A 15,636-nucleotide genomic window follows, 5' to 3' on the forward strand; every position below is an offset into this window, starting at 1 on the left:
TAATGTGTAATTAGGGGAAACCAACATGGGGGATGATTCATGCTTAATTTAATATGTTTTCATAATTTATTTGCTTGCTTGCTGTGATCTCAACTTATGCACATGTTATGTTTGATGAAATGCGAGCCTATGAATCATTGCATTTTTTACCCATCACTTACCTTTTCAATGAGACTTGTAAGACATAAACCAACTCGAGTCTCATTAGACCATGCATATAGTTGAGTAGGGAGGATTAACTCGACTTGTAGGTGTTGTACAATCTAATCAATTCGGCTCTGGGACCCAAACCTTCCTAGGATTGTAAGATATAAACCAACTCAATCCATCACAACAATAATTGCTTGCTTATAATTTGAGAATGTGTTTGTATGATCAATTCCCATGACTCCCCTATGACCCCATGAAACCCTAGTGCTTTTAATCAATTGTTTACATCTCATTCTAATCATATTGCTTCTTTACTTTTATTGCTATTTAGTTTAGTGATCTTCTCATCTCAAACCTAAATCGTGACACCCCTAGACACCGCTACTTGCAATCGAAAATCCTACATCAATACCCGTCCCTTAGAATCCAACCTTTACTTGCCTCTTTACTAATAGTACAGTTGTTTGTGAAGTTATAAATATTATTTTGGTCTAGGTGCTCCTAACGACAAGTAACCAAAAATTAAGCTCCAAGTGAGTCCGACCAAATATGGCGCCGTTGCCGGGGACGGTGTTAACTTGATTTGATTTTCCTAGATTGTTATTAGTTGTGTCTTTCTTTGCCTTGGGGAAGTAAAACTCCTCAAGGTTTGTTCTAATTGTTTTCATGTTGTTTGATATTTTGCATGTCTAGAAGATCACAAGGTAACTTGTTACCCATTGATCACGAGATTGAAAGGACTTTGACCAACAATAGAAGACTTGCTAGAAACACTTTGAGAGGTATTGGTGAGGTTGTAGATATTCAACCAAATACTATTGAGTTCATCAACCCTTTTGCAAGAGAAGATGAGGAGAACCCAACACAAAATCCAACACAAAATCAACCTACAATGCCTAAATTTTCATCACATTCCGTATCAACCGAGGAGAACCTAACCAATGGTACTCCCACACCACAACACTTAACCGGAAATTTCATTGCAAAATCCGCATTTATCCAATTAGTCGAAAGAAGCCAATTTGGGGGGATGCCTAGTGAAGACCCTTACTCTCACATGGAGACTTTTTGTGACTATTGTTATGCGATTTCACAAACCGGTGTGACTCAAGACCAAATTCGATGGGTCTTATTTCCTTTTTCTCTAATCGGCACCGAAAAACATTGGTTGAAAAGCCTTGATAAGGCTACTCTTGGAATTGACTCTTGGAAGAAGTTGGCTCTAGCTTTCTACAAAAAATTCTACCCTCCGGAAAAGACTAACATGCTAAGAGCTCAAATTACGGGTTTTAAGCAAAGGGATGAAGAATCTTTGTATGAAGCTTGGGAGCGATTCAAAGGAATTTGTCGCTCATGTCCTCATCATGGACTTAGCGAGTGGTTCTTGGTACAACAATTTTGGAATGGTCTTTATGAAGACTCAAGAAACATTCTCAACATGGGATCAAATGGTATGTTCACCGAAGTTGACGATAATCAAACTTGGAACAAGATTGAGGAAATAGCGGTCCATAATTCACAATATAGTAGACCTCGCAAGGCTACTAGAGGAGGAAACCATGAAGTGGACTTTATTAATCAATTGGGTGATCAACTTAGTGCTCATATTGATACCATTAACCTAAAGTTTGAAAAGGCTATGGCTAAACTTGAAGAAGCCTCAATATCACCAAAGCATCATGTTAAAGCCATGGTAGCATCTTCATCAATCCCAAGTGGGATATGTGAGAATTATGGAACTTTGGGACATGACCAAAGTGAATGAAGGAACAAATGAACAAGTAAATGCTTTTGAAGCATACAAGAGTGGTACCCCTTATTCCAATTATTACAATGAAAACACCAAATTCCACCCAAATCTCTCATACAAAAGCCAAAATGTTCAAAACCCTCAACAAACATACACCCCACCTCCCATGAGAAACCAAAATCAAAGACCCTTTTTCAACCAAAACCAAGGTTACCAAAATCAAACTCCATACAGTCAACAAAATGACCAAGGTTTTGATGTTCAAAAAGCGGTCCTCCAAATGCAAAAGAATCAACAAGAATTTTTCACTCAAATGCAAAAATATAGCCAAGCAAAAGACACCACCATCAACAACATCCTAGCCCACACAAAAATGTTGGAAACTCAATTGACCCAACTAGCATCTTTAAACTCTCAAAGACAAAAGAGGCAATTACCACCTCAAGGTAATCCCCCAAGACATGAAACGGTTAGTGCCATTCACTTGACGAGTGGTACGAGATATGAAGGACCAGAGAAGCAAGTTGAGGATGAAGTTGTGGAAGCTAGTGACAAAGAAGAAGTTGTGCAAAACTCAAAGGAAGATGAACCAACAAAAGAAGAAGTTTCAAAGAAAAGTCAAGAAAAGGCCAAGGAGAAAGAGCCCATCATGATTAGACTTTCATTCCCAAGTCGTCAAGCTAAGCCTAAGTTTGATGACCAACTTGGAAAATTCATGGAAATTGTGAAGAATTTGGAAGTCTCGATTCCTTTTATGGAATTAATCAATCACATGTCGGCCTATGCAAAGTACATGAAGGACATCCTTACAAAAAAGAACTCGATCTGGAAGCTTGAAACTATCACCTTCACTAAGGTGAGTAGTGCAATCCTTCAAGGGAGTTCACCTTCGAAACTTAAAGACCCAGGAAGCTTCTCAATACCGTGTACCATTGGCGACACCACGATAAACAAGGCTTTGTGTGATTTAGGAGCAAGCGTGAGTGTTATGCCGTATTCGGTTAGTAAAAGGCTAGGGATGGGAGAGCTTAAATGTACCAACATCACACTCAAAATGGCCGATAGGTCGACGAAGACACTGTTAGGGATATGGGAAGATGTTCCCGTGAGAATCGACAAGTTCTTCATCCCGGTGGACTTTGTCATCGTTGACATGGAAGAAGACTCTAATATTCCGATCATCTTCGGTAGACATTTCTTGCACACCGCGGGTGCGGTGATAGATGTGAAGCACGGAGAGCTTACTCCAGAAGTGGGAGACGAGACCATACCTTTCAATCTTGACAAAACCATAAGAGCTCCCCATTTGCATGAACCATGCTTTATGGTTGATCACTATAGCCGGAAGGATGATAGGTTGAAGTCGGAATTCCAATGGAAAATGAAAGTTGATGATGCTCCATCAAAAGAGCAAGGAAATAGAAACAAAGAGAGCTTGAAAAGCTCACCCAAATCCAACAATGAAGAGGATGACCTCATTGGCCAAAATAAGAAAGGAGGAGAGTTGTCTCTATCAACTCAAGAAATTTTTAATGATCAAGTAGACGAAGTTTGCGGTCTTTGGGATGATGAGTTCAAAGGGATATTTAATCCCTACATTGGTAATGCTATGAACCAAGACCATCACGGAGAACAACAAGTGCAAAGATATATTGAGGACCTTTATCGTGACAATGAACAAGCTTTCGACTACTTCTTCAAGGTGTTGAGTAACATCAACAACACCTTGAATATGCCCCCTTGACATCTCACATTGGATGAGAGTTTGGCGGAGTCTTCCCTAAACCACCATTTGTAAATATTCTAACTCCCTAACTTGCATTTAAATTTTTACATTGCATTTTTGTCATTTTTGGATTTATATTTTTGTGCCTTGATCAAGATATTCATCATTTTTTAGAGAAGTGAGGGAGGGACTTTTGATTTTATTGATGTGTAGTGCTTTGACTTAGTGTGGGGATAGCAATTGCCTAGGCTATTCATGCCTTTGTAGTGCCCCCTGATGTGACCATAATTGGCGCATATTTAGCCCCCGAATTAGCCTTGTTTCCATGCTTTTTAGTGCTTATTTGGGTCATTTCTTATCTTTAGTTCTTTGTTTCGCATATTCTTTGAGATTTTGATCCCTTGGTAGGAAAGGAGTAAGAATCTTGCATTTTCATGGCAAAACGAGACTAAATTGATCAAATTCAATGACCAAGCATCAAGGAGAGACAAGATTAGAAGGCCTTTGTACATATCATAGTAGAAGAGCAATGTTGAGGAAAGATCCTTGAGTCCCCAAGGAAATCCCCAAGGAATTTATGAAGAAAAGGGAAGAAAAGAAGAAGTTACTATTTGATGACAATCCGAGCGGATTGTCAACAATCCGCCCGTCCAGCCCCCTCGCACAATCCGAGGCGTCCCGTGCTCGAATCCGCTCGGATTCCCCTCAACAATCCGTCCGGATTCCTCGAATCCGCTCGGATTCCATCGCCAAATCCGGCCGTCCCGACCTTATTCCGCCCGGATTTCTTCACAAAGACGGATTGTCTTCTTCAAGCTACGAAAAGAGAAGCCCTTCTCTCGAGAAATACCGGGTCCTCCTTGCTCAACTTAAAAAGTGTAATTACTAGTTTAGCCCTTAGTTAACCCTAATGCATCCTCCCTAATGTTCACTATAAATACCCCATTAGGCTAATTAGAGGGGCATGTTCTTCTTATCAATAATGAGTGTAGTTAATATCACTCAAATCTCTCTTCAATATAGTAATCAAGTATTAATCAAGTTTTAATCCAAGTTTTAGTTCTTTAATCTCTCTTTTGTTCATCCTTTATTTTGGGTAATTGAAGATTATTTGGGTTATTATTGGGAGATTGACAACCTCTCAATCTAGCATTCAAGTACTTCTATTATTCTTGCTTTATTATTGGAATCATTAGTAGGTATAATCTCTTAATCCTTTTTTAATTATTGTTAATTACTTTCATTTATTCATCATGTTTCATATTGTTAGTATGATTGACAACCTTGCTAGCATGATCAACATGATAATGAGTGAGTAGTCTCTTAGCTAGGGTTAATGGGTGATTAGGGGAAACCAACATGGGGAATGATTCATGCTTAAATTAATATGCTTTCATGTTTTATTTGCTTGCTTGTTTTGATCTCAACTCATGCACATGTTATATTTGATGAAATGCTAAGCCTATGAATCCTTGCATTTACTATCATCTCCTATCTTTTCAATGAGACTTGTAAGACATAACCCAACTCGAGTCTCATTAGACCATGCATGTTGTTGAGTAGGGAAGATTAAGTCGACTTGTAGGTGTTGTACAATCTAATCGATTCGGCTCCGGGACCCAAACTTTCCTAGGATTGTAAGATATAACCCAACTCAATCCATCACAACAATAATTGCTTGCTTATAATTTGAGAACATGTTTGTATGATCATATCCCATGATTCCCCTATGATCCCATGACACCCTAGTGCCTTTAATCAATTGTTTACACCCCTTTTTATTCATCTTGCTTGTTTTCATTGTTATTCTAGTTTAGTAACCTTCTACATCAACCCAATTTGTGACACCCCTTAGACACCGCTAGTTACAATAGAAATCTCATTTCAACTCCCGTCCCTTGGGATCCGACCTTTACTTGCCTCTTTACTAATTGTAGAGTTGCTTGTTAAGCTATAAATTGTGTTTTGATTCGACCGTGACCAACGACCACATCTTAATTTGTGAACACTTAGCGGGATCGCATCAAAAATGGCGCCGTTTTCGGGGACGGTGTTTGTTTGATTTAGATTTCCTTTTTGTTATTAGTTGTGTCTTTCTTCGCCTTGAGGAAGTAAAACCCCTCAAGGTTTGTTCTAATTGTTTTTGAGTTGTTTGATATTTTGCATGTCTAGAAGGTTACAAAGTGATTTGTTACCTTTTGACCGTGAAATCGAAAGAACCTTGACGAACAATAGGAGACTTGTTAGGAGGAATTTGAGAGGTGTTAGTGAAGTTGTTCAACCCACTAGTGAGTTTGTCAATCCTTTCGCAATAGAAGGAGAAGAAAACCCATTACACAATACCCCACAAAATCCACCTACAATGCCAAAATTCTCGTCGCACTCCGTACCCACCGAGGAGAATCTACCAAATGGTACTCCTACACCGCAACATCTCACCGGAAATTTTATTGCCAAGTCCGCCTTCATCCAACTAGTTGAGAGGAGCCAATTTGGGGGGATGCCTAGTGAGGACCCTCATTCTCATATGGAAACCTTTTGCGATTATTGTGATGCTATCTCTCAAACGGGCGTGACTCAAGACCAAATTAGATGGGTCTTATTTCCTTTTCCTTAATCGCACCGCAAAGCAATGGTTGAAGGGCCTTGATAAGGCCACCCTTGGAATAGATTCTTGGAAGAAGTTGGCTCTAGCTTTCTACAAAAAATTCTACCCACCGGAAAAGACCAACATGCTAAGAGCTTAAATTACGGGTTTTAAGCAAAGGGATGAAGAGTCTTTGTATGAAGCTTGGGAGCGGTTTAAAGTTATTTGTCGCTCATGTCCTCACCATGGACTTAGCGAATGGTTTTTGGTGCAACAATTTTGGAATGGTTTTTATGAAGATTCTAGGAACATTCTCAATATGGGATCGAATGGGATGTTCACCGAGGTTGATGACAACCAAACTTGGAGCAAAATTGAAGAGATGGCAATCCACAATTCACAATATAGTAGGCCTCGCAAGGCTACTAGAGGAGGAAAGTATGAAGTGGACACCGTTACTCAATTAGGTGCCCAACTAAGCTCCCACATTGATACAATCAACTTGAAGTTTGAACAAGCTATGGCTAGACTTGAGGAAAACTCAAAATCATCGAAGCATCATGTTAATGCCATGACGGCATCCTCATCAATCCCAAGTGGGATATCTGAGAATTGCGGAACTTTGGGTCATGACCCAAGTGAGTGTATGGGAACAACCGAACAAGTGAATGCTTTCCAAGCATATAAGAGTGTACCCCTTATTCAAATTTTTACAATGAGAACACCAAGTTCCATCCAAATCTCTCATACAAAAGCCAAAATGTTCAAAACCCTCAAACAACATACACTCCACCACCCATGAGAAACCAAAATCAAAGACCCTTTTACAATCAAAACCAAGGTTACCAAAATCAAAATCCATACAATCACCAAAATGACCAAGGCTTTGATGTCCAAAAAGCGGTCCTCCAAATGCAAAAGAACCAACAAGAATTTTTCACCCAAATGCAAAAAGATAGCCAAGCAAAGGAAACCACCATCAACAACATTCTAGCTCACACCAAGATGTTGGAAACACAATTGACTCAACTAGCATCTTCAAGCTCACAGAGACAAAAGGGACAATTACCACCTCAAAGTAATCCCCCTAGACATGAAACGGTTAGTGCCATTCACTTGAGAAGTGGTACAAGGTATGAAGCACCGAAGAAGCAAGTTGAGGATGAAGTTTTGGAAGCTAGTGAAAAGGAAGAAATTGTGCAAAACTCCAAAGATGGAGAATCATCAAAAGAAGAAAGTTCAAAGAAAAATGAAGACAAGGCCAAAGAGAAGGAGCCCATTGTGATTAGACTTCCTTTTCCAAGTCGTCAAGCCAAGCCCAAATTTGATGATCAACTTGGAAAGTTCATGGAAATTGTGAAGAATTTAGAAGTCTCAATTCCTTTCACGGAATTAATCAATCACGTTCCGGCCTATGCGAAGTACATGAAAGATATCCTCACAAAGAAGAAGTCAATCCAGAAACTTGAGACTATCGCCTTCACTAAGGTGAGTAGTGCAATACTTCAAGGGAGTTCACCTCCAAAGTTAAAGGATCCGGGAAGCTTCTCAATACCGTGTACCATTGGCGACACGACGATCAACAAAGCCTTATGTGATCTAGGGGCTAGTGTGAGTGTCATGCCGTACTCGGTGAGTAAAAGGTTGGGGATGGGAGAGCTTAAATGCACCAACATCACACTCCAAATGGCCGATAGATCAACGAAGACACCGTTAGGGATATGGGAAGATGTCCCCGTGCGAATTGGGAAGTTTTTCATCCCGGTGGACTTTGTCATTGTTGATATGGAGGAAGATTCCAACATTCCAATCATCCTAGGAAGACCTTTCCTACACACCGCCGGTGCGGTGATTGATGTGAAACATGGAGAGCTCACTCTAGAAGTGGGAGATGAAAGCATAACTTTTAATCTTGACAAAACCATGAGAGCTCCTCGTTTGCATGAGCCATGTTTCATGATTGATCATTATAGCCGAAAAGATGAAAGGAAGAAATCGGAACTCCAATGGAGGAAGAAAATTGAAGATGCTCCATTCAAAGAGCAAGTAAATTGTGACAAGGAGAGCTTGCAAGGCTCATCAAAATCAACCAAGGAAGAAGAGGATGGCCTCATTGGCCAAGAGAAGAAATTGGGAGAGTTGTCTCCATCTAAGCAAGAGATTTTCAATGATCAACTCAATGAAGTTTGTGGTCTTTGGGACGACGAATTTGAAGGGATTTTTAATCCCTACATTGGGCATGCCATCGATCATGATCAACAACAAGGGCCACGGTCTATTGAGGACCTCTACCATAATAATGAACAAGCTTTTGATTACTTCTTCAAGGTGTTGAGCAACATCAACAACACCTTGAACATGCCTCCTTGACATCTCATCAAGAATGAGAGTTTGGTGGAGTCCTCCCTAAACCACCACTTGTAAATATTTCTAAATCCCTAACTTGCATTTCAATTCTTGTATTGCATTTTTGTCATTTTTGGATTTGTATTTACTTTGATCAAAATAATTGTCATGTAAGAGAAAAGTGAGGGAGGGACTAACAATTTCAATTGATGTGTAGTGCTTTACCTTAGTGTGGGGATGGCAATTGCCTAGGCTATCCATGCCTTAGTAGTGCCCCCACAATGAATAACACAAGACTTGAAGAAAGAATGGAAGAATGATAAAGGGAATGCGGCGTGCACGGGTGGAATCGAATCCGTGTACACGGAGGAAGAATCCGAGCGGATTCCCAAGAATCCGCCCGTCTTATGCAATCCGAGCGTCTGCGGAAAAGACGCCCGTCTTGAACGAGCTGAATTTTGAAATTTTCTTGATTGTTAAAGAATCCGAGCGGATTTACGAAAATCCGCCGTCCCGAAGAATCCGTCCGTCTTGTGAGAAAGACTCCGTCTTTGCACTGAGGAAAACAAGCAAATTTCTCTCGGGATGAGAAATCCGTCCGTCCTTGAGCAAATCCGCCCGTCCCGTGTTCAGAAAATCCGAGCGGATTGTACCAAATCCGCCCGTCTTTAGGCGAGTTTTTGCAAAGGTAGAAGAAGCAGAATCCGCACGGATTGAGCCTAATCCGCACGGATTGCCCCTGCAGTTTTGAAATTTTCGGCCTCTTTAAAACCCCTCCCACCTTCATTCATTCATTCATTCATTCATAAACACTACCCACAACATCAAAACCCTCATCCTCTCCATCATAAAAACAAAAACCCTCAACAAAATCAAATCAAACCATCCTTCCAACAACAAATTAATCACTCCTTCTTCAACAAAAATCAAAACCAAGAACAAAATCTTCAACCTTTGAGTCGATTTTTGTTTTCATAAAGGCAAAGCCTTTCACCTTCAAATCGATTTGGGCATACTACAAATTGAAGATTTTTCACTCTTTTCTTGGTTAAGCTCATCAATGGCAAGGACTAAGGGTGCAACAAAAGCAACAAAGGCACCAAAGGCTAAGGCACTCTCACAAAGGCAAAAGGCTCTTCAAACAAAGAAAGCTTTGGCTATGGTGGTGGCAACACCAAACTTGGAAGTGCAACAACAACAACAACCTTCTATGGGACCATCAACATCTTCTACTCCGGTAATTAATCAACTTTTGCATTATCCGGAGGTAACTTTTATTTCCGATACCCATAGAAATACCTTTGTCAAGTTTGCTATGAAATCTATCCAATCCACCAAATTCATATGTGAAGATACCTTGGAAAAATTGGGTGTTCTTGAACAAACAAAAGCCTTTTTCAAAGCCATGGGGTTGAAGAAATTGTTTGAAACAAAGGAATTGACATACCCCTCCCTTGTCTTGGAATTTTTAAGTTCTTTGAAAGTCACCAAAGTTGAGAATAGAGAAAATCTCGAGTTTCGTCTAGCTAATGTTAGTAGACGCATTACCTTTACGGAATTAGGTGAAATTTTGGGTCTTAGTGATGAATCGAGTTATCTTAAGCATTATGGAAAGTATGACCCCGAGCCTCTTTGGGAGGCAATCTCTGGGAAGAAATTTGAGGATTTTCATGCATGTCGTGCTCTTTTGGTCCATCATCCGGGCATAAGAGTATGGCACAAGGTTGTGGGAAATACCATAATTGCTAGGAAAGACACCAATCATTTCACAAGACTCGATTTTATTCTCCTTGAATCGGCTTTGAATATCGGAAGAATTCACACCAAGCCTTACAATTCTTTGAGGCTATTGGTTGATAGATGGCTTAATGTTGATAATGGGAAGAAGGGCACGACCGTTATTGTCAATGGCGGCCTAGCCACGGTCCTAGCTAAGCACTTTGATCCTAATTTCAATAAGGATAAGAAGTACAAAGCAAAGGAAGGTGGCCATCTTATTGATATGCATATTATGATTCACAAGTTCAAGTGGGTTGCTCAAAACCCCCTTGACACTAAGTATGGATGGCTAACTAGTGAAGCTAGATCGTTCACCTTGCCCTCGAAGATTTGTCGCCTAAGTGTCCACCGGACCAATTATCTACTTCCCCTTTCCGAAGAAGCCGAGTATATCATTCAACAACAAAAGGGTGATCTTGAAACCCCCTCCTCTTCCATTGTCATACCACCTTACCCCTTTAAGTATGAAGAGTTCAAGCCGGAAGGAATTGAAATTGGGAAAGACTATGTGACTCTTCTCATGCAAGCAATGCACAAGCAAGCCCATGAAGATCGGAAAAATGCGTATTTGGCTCAATATCCACCCCTCCTACATCTAGCTAGGCAAGGACTCCTTGATCCATCTTGTCCTTTGCCTAGTTGGGCGGATAGAGAAGTCTTATTTCCGGGTGCATCTAGGGACGTGGTGGGAGACAATGAGGTTGTTGGAAATGATGAAGAAGTTGATGATAATATTGAGGAAGAAGCAAGTGAAGATGGAGAAAGAAATGGTGAAGATGATGATGAACAAGATGAGGAAGAAAGTGAAGAAGCAAATGACAAGGAAAGTGGCAATGTGACCACTTCTCATGAGGGAAGTGGTGATGATGATAGCATGATGGAAGACTAGCAAGCCTTGGAGACTCCTACACTCCCATGGTTTGTCTATATCTCTTTGTATTTTATTTAATTTTGATCATTGTTGGAGTAGTCCTAGCAACATCAAAGGACTCACACCACGGTACCATTGAGGTGTTTTCATTCTATTGTTCCCATTTGAAAAATCCAAAATGACAAATTAGCTTCATGCATAGCATAGTGTGTGCATGAACTATACCCATCCTTGGACATTAGCAATAGTGTCTCACTCGGTTTGGGGAAGTTAATGCATACGCAACGGGAGGTAATCTAAATTATCCTCTCCGTCATAACAAAAACCATGCATCATGTAGTGTAGCTTAGTGTAGATTGCATTTAGTATAGAAATCATGCATCATCTTTGCATAATTTCCATCATTTTGGCCATTGAGGACAATGCCCATATTAGTGTGGGGATGGGAATTCTAACATTTAACTCTTATTCAAAAAACCCATAAAAATTGAAAAATCTCAAAAATCATAAAAATTGAAAAAATTGAAAACCCAAAAACAAGTTCATTTCCTTTGTATATATTGTCTTGTATATATTGTGTTTGTTATCCTTGTTCACATTGATTGACTACGCCACATCCGAGACATGAGGATATTGAAGACCGCATGGTATGATCTTTCCAATCTCCTTTTTCCTCTTTTTGTTAATGACTATGTGGCTTTATTTTGATTGATGCGGTATAACAATGTGAATCTAGGACTTGCATTTAGATTATATGTCATATTAGTTGATAGAATCATTTGCATTAGTATGTTTATATGTAGTTGCATCATGGCATGTAGTTTGCATGTTAGAAAATTTTGCGAAACCGTCTATTTGGGAAGCTTGACAAATGTATATAGGCCCTAGTAAATGCTTTTTCTTCTTAAGACTTTGCTTGTTAGAATACTTGTAAAACGCCCTAGGATGTGTCATGCTAGTATCCTTTGACCCATGGTTTAAGGCCGAGTCAGGAGTACCTTGTGGTGTGATAACTCCTTGGCTACCGTTTATTCCAAGGTGACCCTTGAAACCATGCACCCATACATCCATCATCCATGTTCTACCACATTTTTGTCATCAAAGGGAATGGGCACAAAAAGAAATCAATTTGAGTTCAATGAAATGAAAAGTGAAAGAAAGTTTGCAAAAATGCATCAAAAGAAAAGAGGAGCAAAAATAGAACTCCTAAGCTTCAAATACAAGGCACCCTCGTTACTAATTGGGGTGACTTTGAAAATGTTCAAAAAGAAATGCAAAAAAATTGTCAAGTATTGAAATGCCAAAAATCAAAAAGAAATGGCAAAGAAAGTGTTCTCAAATATCAAATGCCACAAGAAATTGGGGGGAAAACAAAAACAAAAGCAAACTCCCAAAAGTGAAACTCAATTATCTATTGATCCCTTTATCCATCATATCCATTTTTGTGCATGGTAGAGAGGGGACGACCCTTCTCCTTGTCTAGGCAAGAGGGGGAATTCCGCGATCCTCCAGTGTTTCTAACACCATAGGGAGTCTACTCTTGACAAAAGCATTTAACGATTGAGGACAAAGGTACCCTAGCTTGACACAACTTGGAGGTGATTTATTGGTATCCTTCTAGGCTTAGTAGTTTGAACAAATTGCATCTATGAAGGATTGTGTACCCTTGAATTGCTTCCCTTATAGATAATTTCCGCCACTTAGATGAGGAAAGTGGCTATTCTTTTTGTAGATGCATCCATTATGTGTTTTTGTGTACTTAATGTTTGGATGTGTCGCCATTTTGGCAAGACCCACCTTGCCTTGCAAGAAGGCATCCTACCTCATGGTTGTCTTGTTGTGAGTTGAAGGGGCGGAGTGAGACCCGCTAATTGTCTCATATCGGCTATATTATTAGGATAGGTTAGTATTGGTCCTAGTCTTTGTCACCTCTTTACTCGGGACGAGCAAAGGTTCGGTTTGGGGATATTTGATGTGACCATAATTGGCGCATATTTAGCCCCCGAATTAGCCTTGTTTCCATGCTTTTTAGTGCTTATTTGGGTCATTTCTTATCTTTAGTTCTTTGTTTCGCATATTCTTTGAGAATTTGATCCCTTGGTAGGAAAGGAGTAAGAATCTTGCATTTTCATGGCAAAACGAGACTAAATTGATCAAATTCAATGACCAAGCATACGGAAGAGATAAGATTAGAAGGCCTTTGTACATATCATAGTAGAAGAGCAATGTTGAGGAAAGATCCTTGAGTCCCCAAGGAAATCCCCAAGGAATTTATGAAGAAAAGGGAAGAAAAGAAGAAGTTACTATCTTTGATCGACAATCGAGCGGATTGTCAACAATCAAATCCGCCCCACTGCACAATCCGAGGCGTCCGTGCAGAATCCGCTCGGATTCCCCTCAACAATCCGTCCGGATTCCTCGAATCCGCTCGGATTCCATCGCCAAATCCGGCCGTCCCGACCTTATTCCGCCCGGATTTCTTCACAAAGACGGATTGTCTTCTTCAAGCTACGAAAAGAGAAGCCCTTCTCTCAGAAAATACCGGGTCCTCCTTGCTCAACTTAAAAAGTGTAATTACTAGTTTAGCCCTTAGTTAACCCTAATGCATCCTCCCTAATTTTCACTATAAATACCCCATTAGGCTAATTAGAGGGGCATGTTCTTCTTATCAATAATTAGTGTAGTTAATATCACTCAAATCTCTCTTTAATATAGTAATCAAGTATTAATCAAGTTTTAATCCAAGTTTTAGTTCTTTAATCTCTCTTTTGTTCATCCTTTATTTTGGGTAATTGAAGATTATTTGGGTTATTATTGGGAGATTGACAACCTCTCAATCTAGCATTCAAGTACTTCTATTATTCTTGCTTTATTATTGGAATCATTAGTAGGTATAATCTCTTAATCCTTTTTTAATTATTGTTAATTACTTTCATTTATTCATCATGTTTCATATTGTTAGTATGATTGACAACCTTGCTAGCATGATCAACATGATAATGAGTGAGTAGTCTCTTAGCTAGGGTTAATGGGTGATTAGGGGAAACCAACATGGGGAATGATTCATGCTTAAATTAATATGCTTTCATGTTTTATTTGCTTGCTTGTTTTGATCTCAACTCATGCACATGTTATATTTGATGAAATGCTAAGCCTATGAATCCTTGCATTTACTATCATCTCCTATCTTTTCAATGAGACTTGTAAGACATAACCCAACTCGAGTCTCATTAGACCATGCATGTTGTTGAGTAGGGAAGATTAAGTCGACTTGTAGGTGTTGTACAATCTAATTGATTCGGCTCCGGGACCCAAACTTTCCTAGGATTGTAAGATATAACCCAACTCAATCCATCACAACAATAATTGCTTGCTTATAATTTGAGAACATGTTTGTATGATCATATCCCATGATTCCCCTATGATCCCATGACACCCTAGTGCCTTTAATCAATTGTTTACACCCCTTTTTATTCATCTTGCTTGTTTTCATTGTTATTCTAGTTTAGTAACCTTCTACATCAACCCAATTTGTGACACCCCTTAGACACCGCTAGTTACAATAGAAATCTCATTTCAACTCCCGTCCCTTGGGATCCGACCTTTACTTGCCTCTTTACTAATTGTAGAGTTGCTTGTTAAGCTATAAATTGTGTTTTGATTCGACCGTGACCAACGACCACATCTTAATTTGTGAACACTTAGCGGGATCGCATCAAAAATGGCGCCGTTGCCGGGGACGGTGTTTGTTTGACTTAGATTTCCTTTTTGTTATTAGTTGTGTCTTTCTTCGCCTTGAGGAAGTAAAACCCCTCAAGGTTTGTTCTAATTGTTTTTGAGTTGTTTGATATTTTGCATGTCTAGAAGGTTACAAAGTGATTTGTTACCTTTTGACCGTGAAATCGAAAGAACCTTGACAAACAATAGGAGACTTGTTAGGAGGAATTTGAGAGGTGTTGGTGAAGTTGTTCAACCCACTAGTGAGTTTGTCAATCCTTTCGCAATAGAAGGAGAAGAAAACCCATTACACAATACCCCCACAAAATCCACCTACAATGCCAAAATTCTCGTCGCACTCCGTACCCACCGAGGAGAATCTACCAAATGGTACTCCTACACCGCAACATCTCACCGGAAATTTTATTGCCAAGTCCGCCTTCATCCAACTAGTTGAGAGGAGCCAATTTGGGGGGATGCCTAGTGAGGACCCTCATTCTCATATGGAAACCTTTTGCGATTATTGTGATGCTATCTCTCAAACGGGCGTGACTCAAGACCAAATTAGATGGGTCTTATTTCCTTTTTCCTTAATCGGCACCGCAAAGCAATGGTTGAAGGGCCTTGATAAGGCCACCCTTGGAATAGATTCTTGGAAGAAGTTGGCTCTAGCTTTCTACAAAAAATTCTACCCACCGGAAAAGACCAAC

General features: G+C 39.8%; 2 non-coding genes across 2 annotated transcripts; both read right to left on the reverse strand.

The window, feature by feature from the left end:
- Positions 1–1,414: 1,414 nt before the first annotated feature.
- On the reverse strand, positions 1,415–1,521 carry LOC141636594 (small nucleolar RNA R71). Its single transcript, XR_012541200.1, has one exon. It is a non-coding gene; the product is annotated as a small nucleolar RNA R71 (small nucleolar RNA).
- A 4,837-nt stretch (positions 1,522–6,358) lies between these two features.
- On the reverse strand, positions 6,359–6,465 carry LOC141634861 (small nucleolar RNA R71). Its single transcript, XR_012539579.1, has one exon. It is a non-coding gene; the product is annotated as a small nucleolar RNA R71 (small nucleolar RNA).
- Between the last annotated feature and the right edge of the window lie 9,171 nt (positions 6,466–15,636).

This window comes from Silene latifolia, chromosome Y (assembly GCF_048544455.1).
Source record: "Silene latifolia isolate original U9 population chromosome Y, ASM4854445v1, whole genome shotgun sequence".
NCBI lineage: Eukaryota > Viridiplantae > Streptophyta > Magnoliopsida > Caryophyllales > Caryophyllaceae > Silene > Silene latifolia.